General features: G+C 42.2%; 2 long non-coding RNA genes across 2 annotated transcripts; one reads left to right on the top strand and one right to left on the bottom strand.

The window, feature by feature from the left end:
* Nucleotides 1-1,615: 1,615 nt before the first annotated feature.
* Nucleotides 1,616-8,019, top strand: LOC109556864 (uncharacterized). The gene is made up of 3 exons (XR_002180451.2): nucleotides 1,616-1,688; nucleotides 3,199-3,303; nucleotides 6,771-8,019. It is a non-coding gene; the product is annotated as an uncharacterized lncRNA (long non-coding RNA).
* Nucleotides 8,020-8,489: 470 nt separating this feature from the next.
* LOC109564203 (uncharacterized) lies at nucleotides 8,490-14,462 on the bottom strand. The gene is made up of 3 exons (XR_002181486.2): nucleotides 14,302-14,462; nucleotides 8,712-8,880; nucleotides 8,490-8,564 (listed from the first exon to the last, which is right to left on the bottom strand). It is a non-coding gene; the product is annotated as an uncharacterized lncRNA (long non-coding RNA).
* Nucleotides 14,463-15,482: the final 1,020 nt, after the last annotated feature.

Raw genomic sequence — 15,482 nt, 5'->3', positions numbered from 1 at the left:
GCCCAGGATCAAAGGCAGGAGAGAGCACATAGAGATTGGTAAGAGGAAAAGAGACAAGCCAGTATTTGAAACTGTGAAAAAAACACCTCTAAACCCAAAGAGCAGCTCAGTTTAAAGGGATTGAGTCCTACCTTTCAAAAATGCAATCAACATTGAAATCATTCATTTCCTTCTTCCCTCTTCCTATACAGGGAGGGACTTTACCATAAGCTAATTTGGAAGTTAAGTGAGTGCAAACTTACTTTTCAAAGTACCCAAGAGGCAGAAATAGGGATGAATCAAGCTGTAAAACAGGCAGTGCAAAGACAGATGCTAGGAATTTAAACTCATCCGGTAGCTTTTAAATAAGGTCACTCTTGCTGGTATGGGGGCTTATATGGTTCTTGGCTATTTTTGAAAAGTTTTCATTTTGACTGGATGCTGGGGACTTCATTGGTCCTTTGCCCTGTGAACTGTTAGAGAGCCAGGGCGAGGCTTTTATACAGAGAGGACACTGAGGACCTTCAAACCCTGTTGATAATGGGGGTGTCCAGACTCCCTTCAGAAAGAGGGCATTTCTCCTCCATCTCAATTTCCTGCTGTGGAGAAACTCTGCGTGTTATAGGAGTCAGGCTGATAGGAATAGCCCCAGCATTAGCCCCAGGATATGTGGGTTCTACGTCAAGTCTAACCCTTAACAGCCAAAAGACTATGGCAGAGTCATGCTCCCTCTTGGGTCCTCAGTTTTCTTTTATGAGAATCCAGGGAATTAAGATTGTTATATTTGTGGTCCCTGCCAGAACTAATGAACTACGAATTGAATTTTTTCAGATGCTAAACTGGCCAATTCAATGAATCAGATTCTCTTTTATCCTGATGTTCACGAGGAAAAAAGAATTGGTAAAACAATAACTTATACCAGATACTGTGCTGATATGCTTATCATTTCACCGACCAACAAACTGATATTCAGGATGAAATGACTCAACTAAACCACAACAGCAATTCCGATGGCCTGGTGGGGAATTAGGACAGAAGCAGCCCAGATTCTCACACCTTCTGCATTTGCACCCAGAATCTCAGAAAATCAGGTTATGATCTTAATGGTAATAATGAATGATAATATTGAATGCTAATAGATCTTACAATATCTTATGAATTATCAGAGAAAGCTTAAATCATACCAGTGTATGATTTTAGTGTTTAGCAAAGTGTGTTGCAATTTAGTATTTGGAGACCAAGTATCAGTAAATGATATAGATGGCAACAACATGAACCAGAATTTTCCATTGCCCAGAATATTTCATTGCCTAGCCACCTTAGGTAAACAGGAATTTACTGTGGCATCAAAACAATAGTGGCCTCTAAGGACTATATTCTGGGAGTCTCAGGCTTGCCAACTGTCCAGCAACGGGTCAGCTGCAGACTCACTGTCCACTCTAGCTGGGCATTACTGGGATTCAATCAGTCTCCACTTCAGAAATCATGGGCGGTGTTTCCATGGAGCTCTGCCCGAAAAGAGGTGATCTAAATCTTGCATGAGAGATGTACATCAATAGGGAGCTTTGCCTAGAACACTGTGACCTAAAAAATCATATTAAGGAACTCAGAATGCAGAGTCAGTTTCAGAGACACCAGGTGACCTTGTGCAAGGCACCTCGTAGATTGCCTTGCTGACTGGACTCCCCTAATGAATGGTGACTGCCTCTGTGAGTACCTGGGTTAGTGGCAAGCCCCTGCCAGGGGCAAACATTCTGATTTTCACTGCCCTATTTTTTAAAGGCAGCCTGCTTCTTCTATTAATCATCTTGCTGTTTGTTTGTTCTGGGAAGGCAAGCACTGATTCACAAAGGGAAATATCTCTTAGTGGTTAGACTGGAACGGTATCTTTGCTGTGTGCTTTTGAAGATCCTGTTCATTTTATTTTTTCAAATCGCTTAAATAAAGATGTAAATGATACATTTCGTGTAGACTTTAGGGCCAAGAAGGGTTTGGTCCCCCTTCCCAATCCATACATAACTATTCTTCCTTTACTGGATTAAAAGTACTGCATAATACTGCAAAGTTCCCTCTTTGTCTAAGCTGCTGGGAGGCTCAAAAATCACACTCTATGCTTCAGTAAAGTTATTATAATTCTGAGTTCTCTTCTTCCTCACTGTCCTCTTCTTTCCTGGCCAGGTCTTAATCTTTTATCTGTTTTTTTTTAAAATGAGATTGTTACCTCTATATCATGTGAGCTATTTCGGATATTTTTTTGGAAGTGCCATGCAAATAAGTCAATAATGTGAGTTAAAGTGTTTCATGAGTGCTTTCCAGATGTAGAAATTGAGAAGACGAATGCTTATTCTATGATGAAGTCTAAACTTTTCACTTCTAACACAGATTCATCATTAATGTTTAAAAGCTTATAGGTAGTAATAACTATGAACCTTTGCACAGCGTTTACCATTTATAAGGCAAATGCCTTCACATGTGTGCTGTATTTTTAAATTAGTGTTCTCCCTTTATAGATGAACAAGTGAGGTTTAGAGAGATTAAGTGGATTGCCAGAGGCCATGGAGCTGGTAAACTCTGGGCTCCTGACCCTCAGCCAGGTCTTTTGCTGGTCCCCGTTCCCCAATATCATCTTGTCTCTCACTAGCTTCTCATTTAAACCAGCATTCTTCACATTATCTTCAAACACATTGTTCAGGTTTTTTTAATACGTCAATCAGATTGAAATAAAAGATCATCTTAGGGGCTATTTCTCTCACTGAGATGGTCTGCAGGCAGTCTGGAAACTGCTGATTTAAGGTCTAAAGGGTCAAGCTTGGAATGACCCTTCTAGGAAATCTGAGTTCCCTCCTGTCATGCCTGGGGTTCCCTGCTTCAGTTTAACTGACACATCATGGGCAATCATGTTTGAAGTGTAAATAAAAAATGGGAAAATGTGATTTTTAACATGCTTTTCTCTTCCTAGAAGTTATTTTAAATACCCCTGGGGCTCCCCTGTCCCTGAGTGGCCCATAGAATACCAGATCCACAGATTGTTGGGGCAGTCATGGAAAATGACTCATTGCTTCTGCGGGCTGGTTGGTATGGAAACATATGATATCCTTCACACTCAAAACCTCACAGTCAAGTTGGTCCACCAAGTGGGTCAGCCAGACAACCTGCTTTAATGTCTCCTTAAAAATTAGGTAGTTACTGCTTTTGAATTTTTGTTTCCTCCCACTTTAGGCCACCCACCTACTACCAACTGCAAGTTGAAGAGCTTTGGGAGTAGTTTGTCCAGAAGGTCCACTGCGCCTAGAACCTTCTGGGAGGTCGAGCACCCGAAAAGAGGTGTGTATCCAACACTTTTCTTTCTGATCTCCTTCTCCAGGCTTGGCTGGACCCAATAGGCCTCAGATCCTGCCCACAGTCTGGGGGCTGGAAAGGCTAATCTCAAAGGGCTAGAAATGAGTCAGTTTCCACACTCAGCTTCAGGCGTGTGGCTTCCTGAAGCCCAGACGAGGAAGCTCTGAATTTCAAAGAGCAATTTTTTTTTCTTTGCATACCATATCCGGAACTGAAACCACCAATTCATTTCACTTAAGATCTCACACTACACTTAGGTTATCAATAACATTCCAGAGATAAGATACCCAGGCTTCATGAACCGAGTCTTTCTGTCTCTGTCACTCTCTTTTCTCCTGGTACTAATGTTGGTTTCTTCCTTTTCTTTTGTTCAGTCCCGACAAGACAGAATTCAGAGGCCTTTGTGTCCTTCACAGGTGTTTATGAGGGTTTGTCCCTGCCCATAGCTTTCTGCTTTCCCTTGCAAGTCAGCTTGACTGGGTGTGAGTTAAGGTCCTAGGTTACATGTCTCATTCCAGGGGGGCAACTGACTTTGTGACTTTGCTGAGAGCATCCACACAGAGGTCATCCCACTAACCTGGGAAAGCAGTTAAAAGATGGAGTGTATGGAGAGATACAAGCAAACTTCAAGAAACAGGAAATCGATGGAAAATGTATACAATGGCAATGCCTCCCAATGTCAACTGATACATCAACCTGTTAGGGAGAAAAAGGATCTCTACCATTTACATAGTACCTTTCAATTTATAAACCACTTTCACATCCTTTTTCTATCTTCATTCTCACCAGAACTTGTGAAATTAGCCAGACAAGCTTTATCTTCCCCAATTTAGACAGGAGAGAGTACCCAGTGCTAATAAAAGTGATGGGCCCATGCCATAAGAGTGAAAAAAGCAGATACCTCAGATTAGAAACCTGTTCTATTCATTCCAACTCCTGTATTCTTGGAACTCCCATTTAACCTTATATATAATATAATATTACATCACAATCCATGACCTAATGTTACACAGTCATTTGTTGACATTTTAGAATTTTAGGTTCTTAAAGGTCAGGATTAATGGCTGTTGTTCATTACTTTGGTACAAACTTCTAAGTCTCTGCTTTCTTTATTTAAAAAGTAGAAGAAGGCATTGAATCCTGTGTTGCTTTCAATGTTAACATTCTGTGGGTCCTTGTGTCAGTGACTACTGAATCCATGGAATTAACCAAAAATGTTACCCAAAGGATTTTCTATGGAGCATAAGAACCCAGGATGACTGTAGTGTTAAGTAAAAATGGTTATCATGGTCAAATAAGTCAGAAAAAAAAGAAGGATTATTCAAAATGAAACAGGTTGCTTTGCTCTGGCCCTTCTCAGAGCCTTTACATGCAAATCTACATGGGGAGGGGGACTATGGAATGTGCAACATTCCTCTAAGTTGGCCCTAGAACATGGATCTCATAGAATCAGTGTGCTATGGATCCCATTGTGATAAACAGCAGGACATTCTCTGATGATCCCATTGGTCTTTTAAAGCAGCATCATAGATTCCAAGAAAACTCTTACAACACCCCAGTACCACTACCACCTCCTGCTGTACCCGACCTCAGTACTGTATTTGCTAGGCCATGGAAGGCGACCCTCCAAGCCAGGTACCGCCTAGCATGGAGCAACTCCACTGTACAATCTGGATCACATCATTTCAGCCACAGAAGACTTTGAGCTGGAAAAAAAAAAAAACAAAAACCCACAATCCATCTGAAAGCAAGCACTTCCACATGTGGCCTGAATATAGGACTAGAGGCAGCATCTTTGATTGCTTTGGAAAGTTACTGCCCTTTCATTTCCCTGAGAGCAGGATCTCATCACTCTCTTTTTATGGGAGAAGAAAGGTGAGGCCGCTTAAAGATTTTCCATCCTGTCCATTGCCATTCTAACTCCCGTAGCTCTTTCAGCATCCTCCCTCTATGGAAAAAAGGAATTCTAGGCTTTCAGAGAGACTCTTAGAGGGTGGCATTGTGCAGGGGGCTTTGTCTGGTCTGCAGCCTCTTTTCAGCACCCCTTCCACAGCCCCTGTAGAATGGCTTCTAAGACTATGTGCTGTCTTCTCAGAGGCAGTCTGGCTCTATGTTAACATATTTTAGATTGTCCGAAATTTCTAAGCCACACTCTGTCTCATGGGAACTTCCTCCTGTGGCCGGCACCAAACAATTCTGATCATGCTTATGCAAGCATCCAAGGTGTTGCTGCCAGTCTCACAGGTGACTCAGCTTGTCTTAAATCCCTATCAGAAAAGTCCCATGAACAGCAAGGACTTCTATTCTCGAGCCCAACTTCTTGTGAAGTAACCTTCTGCTGTCTCTTCCCATCTTCCTCGCTCTAGAAGAAGTCTTTGTGGTGCCAAAGGTACTATTTACCTGTTTGACTGAGGAGCCCCCACTTTGAGTGAAGAATTCCTGCTCTAGGCTTAAGTCTGCAAATGCCATTTTCAAGTTTAGGGTAGTGTTTCTGCTTTTGACCTCAGCCACATTTGTGCTTGGTTAGAGATTGCTAGTTATATGAGAGACAGACAAATTATCTTTCGTCTAGAACGACATGAAACTCCCTCATGCTGAACTATGCGAAGGAAACTTCAGGCTAAAAGAAGGCATCAGGCAAACACATTTAAAATGACCCTGGGACTACTTCTGTTTTATTTGCAGGAAGAAAATAATCCTCATCTCTCCCTTGACTTGTATAGATGTTCTGCACTCTATCAACCACCTAGGTAGCACTCTAAGATTTTACATGAATATTTCACATTTGTTATCTCATTTACCCCCATAACAACCATTCAAGTCAGATATTATTGTACCATGTCATTACACTTTATGAGAGCACTGTGGTTGTGGGCTAGTGCTAATCTTCTGTTCTATTGTTAGAATCCTGGACTGCGATTCAAAAGTTCTGGGTTCTAACCCCTCTGCGACCTTCTACAAGTCGCTTTCTCTTTCTGGCCCTCGATCTCTCCATCTGTAAAATAGAAGAGATGCGGGGTAAATTAGACAAATTTCAATACCCCCCATCCTGGTCAGCCTCTTGCAACTGCTTGTCTCTGTTCACAATGTGACCAGAGAGATAAAAAACACTGCTGAATATCCAAGACAGCAGTACCTCTGCCTAGTATTTGCCACACTGATGGTAAATGAGAAATACTGTCTCATTAGCTTTACATCTAAAAGAACAACATGCCCATAGTCATTCATTACACACGGCACTGTGACAATAATTTTTTTAATGTAGAAATCCTGATTGGTTCAAGTAAAGAAATGCTTGAGAGAAAGTTCAAGTTTTGAAACTGCTAATACCTTCCTGCGATGGTGTGTGGGACGCGGTGGGGGTAGGGAAGAGTAAGCCAGACAGTTCATCTTAGGGGTAACCTCTTTGGTTTATGTAAAATACATGACTCAAAGCAAATTCATTCTTGTAGGCTGCCATGCCTGAAGGAGGACGAAGCTGCGCTCAAAAGAGATTGAGATGTTCATACAATTAATCAGCTACGTCTTTGTGTTGTGTATCACGGTGTCTAATTTCCAGAGGAAAGATCACTTTCAAACCACATAAATGATGATGCTTTTGGGAAAAAAGACAGCAAAAAGGAAAACCCATCTCTCCTCAATGTAAAGATTTCACTATGAACTCACCTATTGTTTTTATTTTACACCCACAGTCTTGATGCTTATTATCTCTGAAATCATTTCAGTTTCCAAAAATTATCTGAAACACTCCTACATCTGGGGCTTTTGATAAACAGTCCAACTTCTACAGACAGAAACAGTTGTGCATGTGTGTGTGTGTGTGTGTGTGCAAACGCACGATGTGTTTGAGAGACAGAAGGATGAGTTTAAGGGAGAGGGAAAAAGTGATGGCACCCTTCTGAGCTACACAGCCTGGACACCTGTGAAGACCTGAGTAGGTTTCACTGTAACACACAAAGACGTCTATGAGCATGGGTCTTCCCTCCATGGATCTCTCTCTTGAGACTGCAAGAAACTTTGGGGTAATTTTACTCTGATGCTAAGAATAAAAATCATGATGAATGTTTTGAGCACTTACAATGTTCCAGGAAATTTTCTAAGAGCTTTAATACACGTGAAATCACATATTACTCACAAGTCAATGAGGTTGATACTATTCTTATCACATTCTACAGATGAAAAAAAAAAAATCACAGAGAAGTAGGCTCCCAATCACTGGCTTATTCACAATGAATTAAAATCTTGCCTGACAACCATCAAGACTGGAGAGGCCACTTCCTGTGGGAGGAGCTTTCAGTGAGATGGAATCTCTCTCCTCTCAACTGTCTCCAGCTTTCTCATGGCATTGAAGCCACTGCCTTAAGCTACAGTAATCTGTGTGCCTGTTAAATCTTCTCTGGGAAGACCCTAAGGTCCTTATGATCAGGGTAGTATTAAAATTATCCTTGTTTTTCCACAGCCATGGCAAAAGTGCCTGGCACTGCATAGGCATTTTAGGAGATACTAGTTGAAAAAGTGAATGAAGAAACCCAAGTTTCAGACCTGAGTTTGCACAATCATGTTAGAAAAATTGATACAGACAGCTCTCCAGGACCAAAGCTGGCTAAATCTTGAGACAATGATCATGACTATTAAAATAAAACATGTTATTTGCTTTCAATCCCTGTAGAGGTTTCCTCTGAATTCATCTTCACCTCTTGGATGATTATGGTGTGTGCCCTGTCCATCTGGCCTGAAAAGTAGATTTTAAAAGAAATACTGTAATGAGAGTGAGAAAGCTTAAGTCATGTCAAGTTCTGAAGTTTGTTGTATGCACCTCCTTTGCTCATCCTGAAGTTAACTTTTTACAGGTTAAATTGATACCATTCTTATTAGCTTTCCTTTTCCTTTTAGAAGTAGAGCAGAATCCCATCTAGAACACAGGTTAAACCTCACCTCCAAAGCATCTCGAGACCATATTGGAAAACTGAGATGTAACGAGATGCCTCTGATAAAAGTGTGATCTTATAACAAAGGAGCTCCTTAAAATAGATAATCCCCCAAAGTCACCCACTTTAACCCTCTCATTTAGCAGATAGGGATAATGTGGCTCAGAGAGAGGAAATGAGCTGCCAAAGGTACCAGATCAATTTAATAATAATAAAAAAGAGAATACACTCAAGACAGGGAACTCTTAGATGAGACTCTTCCCTTTTATTGATACAGTTTGCTATCCTTCATGACTCGGTTACAAGTTTCAGTGATTCCTAGAATAAAACAGATTACATTTGAGGTAAAAGTTTGATTGGAGTTCAAGGACATCCTCAGGCTTGGGCAAGACTAATCTTAAGGGCCCGCATGGTGGGAGAGGGTGGGTCTCTATTTTTGTTCACATACTAAACATTTGTACCTACCAAACCACAGCAGGATAAATTAGTTGGTTGGCATCAAAAGAGCATGAGTCACCATTCTCACCAGCAATAAATCTGATTTCTGGCACAGAGGAGATCAAATTCAAAATGACAGCTGAGATCGGAGTATGTTGGCCTCCCTCCATTCATGGTTCTTCTGCCCATGTCCCTGCTGGAAGAAAATGTTACTTTACCTCACAGTGATGGTGGAGGCTTTTAGAGTAGCCATGATCTTGTAATGCTGCTGGTAGCTAAAAAGCCATCAAAAGAGAGCAGTGCCTGAGCAGATGGCAATGACCAGCAGGTGAAATCTTAGCCTTGTCCATTGCTCTCTACCTGACTTTGAACATGCACATGTCTCTGAGGGCTGCACTTCCCCCATGTGAAATTTGAAGAGTCTGGGCAGAGAATGTGCAGAGTGCCCTCCACTTCAAGGATTCACTAAGCTCATGAATGGATCAACGACTCCTTTCCTGAGTGTGGTTCTGGGAGTCCTCAGGAAAGCAGCCACTCGGAGACATGTGGTTTCAACTAACAGTCTTGACTTCAAGGATTGCATTTACTCCAACCCTTGCAGCCATTTGGGAGCTGGAAACATATGGACTTGAAGTTCAAAGAATGGACTCTGTTCCAATCTCAGCCCTACAACCTAGGTGATCTTAAACAACTTCAGTTCCCTTTCTGAACCTCCGACTCTTCCTCTGAAGAGTCCAGGCAATGATACCTATTTCATTGAGTTGTCTTGTGGGTCAGAAGAGATTTTACATGTCAAAGTGCTTATAACCTGAAAAGCATACGGGTTTTGTGGGGGAGGATGAGGATGGAGATGTAGATGAGGGGTTAAGAACAGTTTTTGATTTTCCATAGAGATACAAATGAACTGTAGGTTCAGGGTCAGCAAGTAAGGGCAGAGACTGAGACATGCTGGCTGAGTGCTCTGCTCACCCTGAGCATCACCCCAGTTCTCCCTTTCCACCGTCACCCCCGTCTCCCCAGTACAGCAGAAAGTGTCACCCGTCTTACGTCTTGCGCCTCCCTCACCCCCACCCTCCTCACTGCAGACCCAGCTGGAGTGTCAAATCAAAACCCTTGTACAGATATTTCACCCTCACTTCTAGACCGTCTAAAAGAAAACAACAGAGGCGCTCCCTCCGCCTACACATTTCCCTTTGTTTTGAGGGCTATGGCAGCCTGGTCCTGTGGCAGTTAGAGCTCCCAGGGAGAAAAGCAGCTCCATCTCTGAGTCTTCTCTTGGCACACTCGAGTTCTGGGTGTTCAGCAGGTGACCTGGCATTTTCCTAGGGCTAAGTAAGGCATGATGGTATCCAGTAGGCATGACACATGAGGTGGAAGACAGGGCTTTTCACGTGGATCCACAAGCTGATGGAGCTGCAAAGGGCATTAGGAACTATCCATTTCAACCCCCTGTTGGTTCAGTTCAGTTCAGTTCAGTTCAGTCGCTCAGTCATGTCCGACTCTTTGCAACCCCATGAATCGTAGCACGCCAGGCCTCCCTGTCCATCACCAACTCCCAGAGTTCACCCAGACTCACGTCCATCAAATCAGTGATGCCATCCAGCCATCTCATCCTCTGTCGTCCCCTTCTCCTCCTGCCCCCAATCCCTCCCAGCATCAGAGTCTTTTCCAATGAGCCAACTCTTTGCATGAGGTGGCCAAAGTACTGGAGTTTCAGCTTTAGCATCATTCCTTCCAAAGAAATCCCAGGACTGATGTCCTTTAGAATGGACTGGCTGGATCTCCTTGCTGTACAAGGGACTCTCAAAAGTCTTCTCCAATACCACAGTTCAAAAGCATCAATTCTTCGGCTCTCAGCTTTCTTCACAATCCAACTCTCGCATCCATACATGACCACTGGATAAACCATAGCCTTGACTAGACAGACCTTTGTTGGCAAAGTAATGTCTCTGCTTTTCAATACACTATCTAGGTGGTCATAACTTTTCTTCCAAGGAGTAAGCCTCTTTTAATTTCATGGATGCAGTGATTTGGGAGCCTAAAAAACAAAGTCTGACACTGTTTCCACTGTTTCCCCATCTATTTCCCATGAAGTGATGGGACCAGATACCATGATCTTCGTCTTTTGAATGTTGAGCTTTAAGCCAACTTTTTCACTCTCCACTTTCACTTTCATCAAGAGGCTTTTTAGTTCCTCTTCACTTTCTGCCATAAGAGTGGTGTCATCTGCATATCTGAGGTTATTGATATTTCTCCCAGCTATCTTGATTCCAGCTTGTGCTTCTTCCAGCCCAGCATTTCTCATTATGTACTCTGCATATAAGTTAAATAAGCAGGGTGACAATATACAGCCTTGACATACTCCTTTTCCTATTTGGAACCGGTCTGCTGTTCCATGTCCAGTTCTAACTGTTTCTTCCTGACCTGCATACAGATTTCTCAAGAGGCAGGTCAGGTGGTCTGGTATTCCCATCTCTTTCAGAATTTTCCACAGTTTATTGTGATCCACACAATCAAAGGCTTTGGCATAGTCAATAAAGCAGAAATAGATGTTTTTCTGGAACTCTCTTGCTTTTTCCATGATCCAGCGGATGTTAGCAATTTGATCTCTGGTTCCTCTGCCTTTTCTAAAACCAGCCTGAACATCTGGAAGTTCATAGTTCACGTACTGCTGAAGCCTGGCTCGGAGAATTTTGAGCATTACTTTATGTGCGGTAGTTTGAGTGCAATTGTGCGGTAGTTTGAGCATTCTTTGGCATTGTCTTTCTTTGGGATTGGAATGAAAACTGTTGGTTACAGATGCACAAACTGAGCCCTAAAGAAGAGAAGCGATGTGTAGTGTCGTTTAGAAATTTAGAACCAGAAGGATCTGTAAGGACATCTAAATCAAATTCCTTGTTGTATGGATGAGGAAACTGAGGTTCAGCAATGCTAACATACGTGCTCCAGAGTTAAGGAATTAGTACCCATCCCACAACCTGTGGTTCAAAGGTCAGATCTAATTTCATGGGAACCGTACATAAAATATATAGTATGGAAACTGTACGTGAAATCTAGCTTCTAAGACTATGTAAATCAAGCAATAGGTTATTATATTCATGTAAATTTGGGGAAATAAATTTATATCCATATTTTAGAATTCCTACTTTAGTTTGAGATTCATCATGTGTTCCTGGGTAGAGGATGTGATGAAGGGCATAATTAAATTTGTGTTAGTGGTTTAGGATATATGGATATAGGCAAAAAAAATAACTACTAAGAGTTACTTTTATTCCAATTCTGAGGCCTAAAGGAGCCATGCTGCTGCTAAGTCACTTCAGTTGTGTCCGACTCTGTGTGACCCCAGAGACGGCAGCCCATCAGGCTCTCCCATCCCTGGGATTCTCCAGGCAAGAACACTGGAGTGGGTTGCCATTTCCTTCTCCAATGCATGAAAGTGAAAAGTGAAAGTGAAGTCACTCAGTCGTGTCCGACTCTTCGTGACCTCATGGACTGCAGCCTACCAGGCTCCTCCATCCATGGGATTTTCCAGGCAAGAGTACTGGAGTGGGTTGCCATTGCCTTCTCCGAAAGGAGCCATATAAGTGTCAATTTTCTAACATCAGAAAGCAGTTTATCTGTGATGGTTCAAAGTTAGGCCCTACTGAGTGAAAGTTAAGTCTAGAAACAGAAGAATCTGTATGAGTATTGGATCTAAAGCATATTACTTACTGAAGCATTTGTCTCACTTTGGGGCCAGATCAGTGTTGTGTTTGTAAATGTGTAACAACTGGCTTTAAGTGGGATGGGGGTGGTAAGGGGCAAGTTGCATTTGTTGTGTTTTCCAATATCCTTGGTAGAGATGTTTCCACTTAGACCACTCTCAAGCTACCAGTGCAACATTGTTGAATGTGTCATTTGAAAGAGATGCACAGCAGTAGGTAATCATTCTAACATATGGATAAAAGCAATATTAACAACCTCAAGAACATATATGATAACATTTCATAAAATAAATAGGAAGTGATGAGTTTTGAGTATTTTCTACCATTGTTTTTAATGTTATTTATTTATATGTTTATGTGATTTAATTTTTAATCAGAACTGTGCTTTCAACCACTTTGCCAAATTGCTGATCATTTAATAATCAACTCTTGTAATCTGGAGCAAGTTAGCAAACCTCTGGGCCAACAGATCTGAGTTTGAATCCTGGTCTACCATTCTGCCAGCTATGTGATGTTGGGTGATGTTTAAAACTCCTTTGAGCTTTAGTTTTTTTAGCTGTGGATGGTGACACACTAACAGTAGCTTCGTGGGTTTATACGTGATGCTCAAATGAGATAATGCTTAGCACAGTAGCTCTACGTAAACACCCCACAAATCACCATCAGCGCCCCATACCAAATTCATGCACTCAATAAACATTTTGCAGGAATGTGTTTTATGAGTACTATCGGTGGTACATGAACCTCAGAGTTACATGCTAAGGGGGTTCAGAATACCTCAAACATGACTCTTACCCTGCTGTCAAAGAATTTATAGCCTAAAAGAATGGGATATACTGGAAGCATAATCCACAGCAAGTACTGAGCAGATCATAAAAGAACAAAGAGCTTGGGAAGGGAGAGAAGGAAGAATTCTTGGAGGCAACTGCAGTTGAGCCATAGCTGTCAGAACAGACCTGTACATACAGAGGTGTCCAGAAAGGAAGGCGCCAAGAAAGGAGAAGAAAGGGAGCAAAAGCAAGGATGGAGGAACACGAAGAGGGAGGAGTAGAAGGTTTGGCGGAACAAGGGGTGTATAAAAAGGGGTGCTGGAGAGATTGTCGGAAAGGCAAACAGCCTCTCAATCACGTTAGTCTTGAATGCTGAGGAATTTGGTTTCTGCTCACTTAGCTAATCATGAGCCTGGGGAAATGTCTTCCTCTGACGCAAATTAGGTACTTGAATTACCAATCATATTATGTGAAATATTTGTTCACTAGATACATTTTTGTGGTCACTGTTCTTTCCTTGAACAAGAGTTGTTAAGGGTTAACCAGATAGTGAAAGGCATTTTTAAATAAAGTTCCTCTGTGGAGAAAAAAAGTCTTGTATTCAGGGATAGAAGGTGGCATTACAGCTCCCAGTTGAAAACAAAGTCATTATTGAAAGCCTTTGATAAATATTAGGAAGGCTTAAGCCAGTGGCAGTATTTCATGAGTTTTGAATTGTCTGCTGGGTCCCTCTTGCATTATGCTTCACACACACAAAGTCATATGACCTACATCTTTATCTGCTCCTGTCTTCAGCTTCTATATATAGGCTTCGGTTATGAATGTTTTTTCCTATGAAAAGGTCAGACCTTGCACACGTACCATCAATGCAAAGACCTGCTTATTAAAAAGCAGGCGGGCAAGTTTGTAAAAGTCATTGAAATTATATTGATGTGGGGAAAAGCTTGGCAGCTTGCTGAAAAAGAAATAGCCTCCAAACTTTCTCAGAGGGAAGGTGGGGGAAACCTTTAGCTCATGATTACAGAAGCATTTTTTCCTCCAGGCTACAGCACCCTGTGGCTGTCCTTGGCACCCATTTACAGAAGCAGGCTGGGACACCCCCACCCCCAGCTTTCTCTTGTGCATGCGGGTGCACAGACTCACCTCAATAAGAGAGACACCAAGCTCCGTTAACTCTTCCTCCACACTTCAAACCCCCATGGAACATCTGGAGGTGAGGCTGGGGAAGGCACCTCGCTCGGTCAGAGAGATGCAAACCCAATTTGGGGTTTCCGGTTGTACGCACAGTACAGCAGCCACCTTTGGCCAACATTGCAACACCAGAGAGAACCAGAGGAGAGTTGAACTCTTACTTTTAAGCCAAAAGTTCACAGATTCAAATACCCCTCTAAAGTCAGCAGCTCCCAGAGGCTAACCTTTGAGTCTGAATACTCTGATAAGATCGAGCTGCTTTAGGAAAAAAGCCTGCCTTCCATTTGGTTCCTTTCTCAACAAGGTCAGGCTCTTTCTTGGAATGAAATTATTTACTAAACTGATGTGAACCAGAATGGGGTGCTCTCTTTCTTTCACAGAAAAGAAACGGAAGTTTAAGAGGTTAAGAGACTTGCCCAAGTTCACTCAACACGTCAGACTCCTGTTGATTCAACATGTGGACAAGGAACCAGCCACATGGGATGGACAGCGTTGTCATAGAAAGTGGTAGATGCCATTTGCCTGTCTTCAACTGGTTAATATCCATTTGCCAAGACAAACTTTCCAGGGGACCTTATAGACCTAAAGATCACCAGATTACAGTGAATAAAGTATTAAACTGAAGCTCAGAAGAACCTTATTATGGTTTTAGATCAGAAGCTACCAGACACTTATTTATTCACTCACTCATTTATTCATTTGATCGATATTTATTGAGAACATGCCAGGCCTAATTCTAGGCACTGAGAATCCAGTGTAACAAACCAAAACATGGCTCTGACTCATGAAACTTGGGCTGCTGACCACTTTTGAATACATCGCAGATTCTTTATATAATTTTTATTTGCTCACTTCTTCATCCCCCTCATCTGCCCCTTAGAGTGTAAGCCTCTCAGAAGACTAGGCATGCCTGGATCACTTGTAAATCTCACTGCCTGGCACCCAGTAGGTATTGGTTGCAGGAATGGTCTGGGAAGTCTCTCCAGTAATTCACTGAAAAGAGACAGAGGCTTCTTAAGAGGAATTAGAGTTGAGATTCATTTGGGACACTTCACCTATTTCCTGACTAGCAAAGTGATTCCGGAAGCCCAGCACTTGGCCTTCAGCTACAGAGGCCCATAAACAGTAGCTCC

The sequence above is a fragment of the Bos indicus genome, chromosome 1, assembly GCF_029378745.1.
Source record: "Bos indicus isolate NIAB-ARS_2022 breed Sahiwal x Tharparkar chromosome 1, NIAB-ARS_B.indTharparkar_mat_pri_1.0, whole genome shotgun sequence".
Classification (NCBI taxonomy): domain Eukaryota; kingdom Metazoa; phylum Chordata; class Mammalia; order Artiodactyla; family Bovidae; genus Bos; species Bos indicus.
The sequence above is the reverse complement of the archived record's forward strand: the minus strand, read 5'-3'. Positions and strand labels throughout refer to the sequence as shown.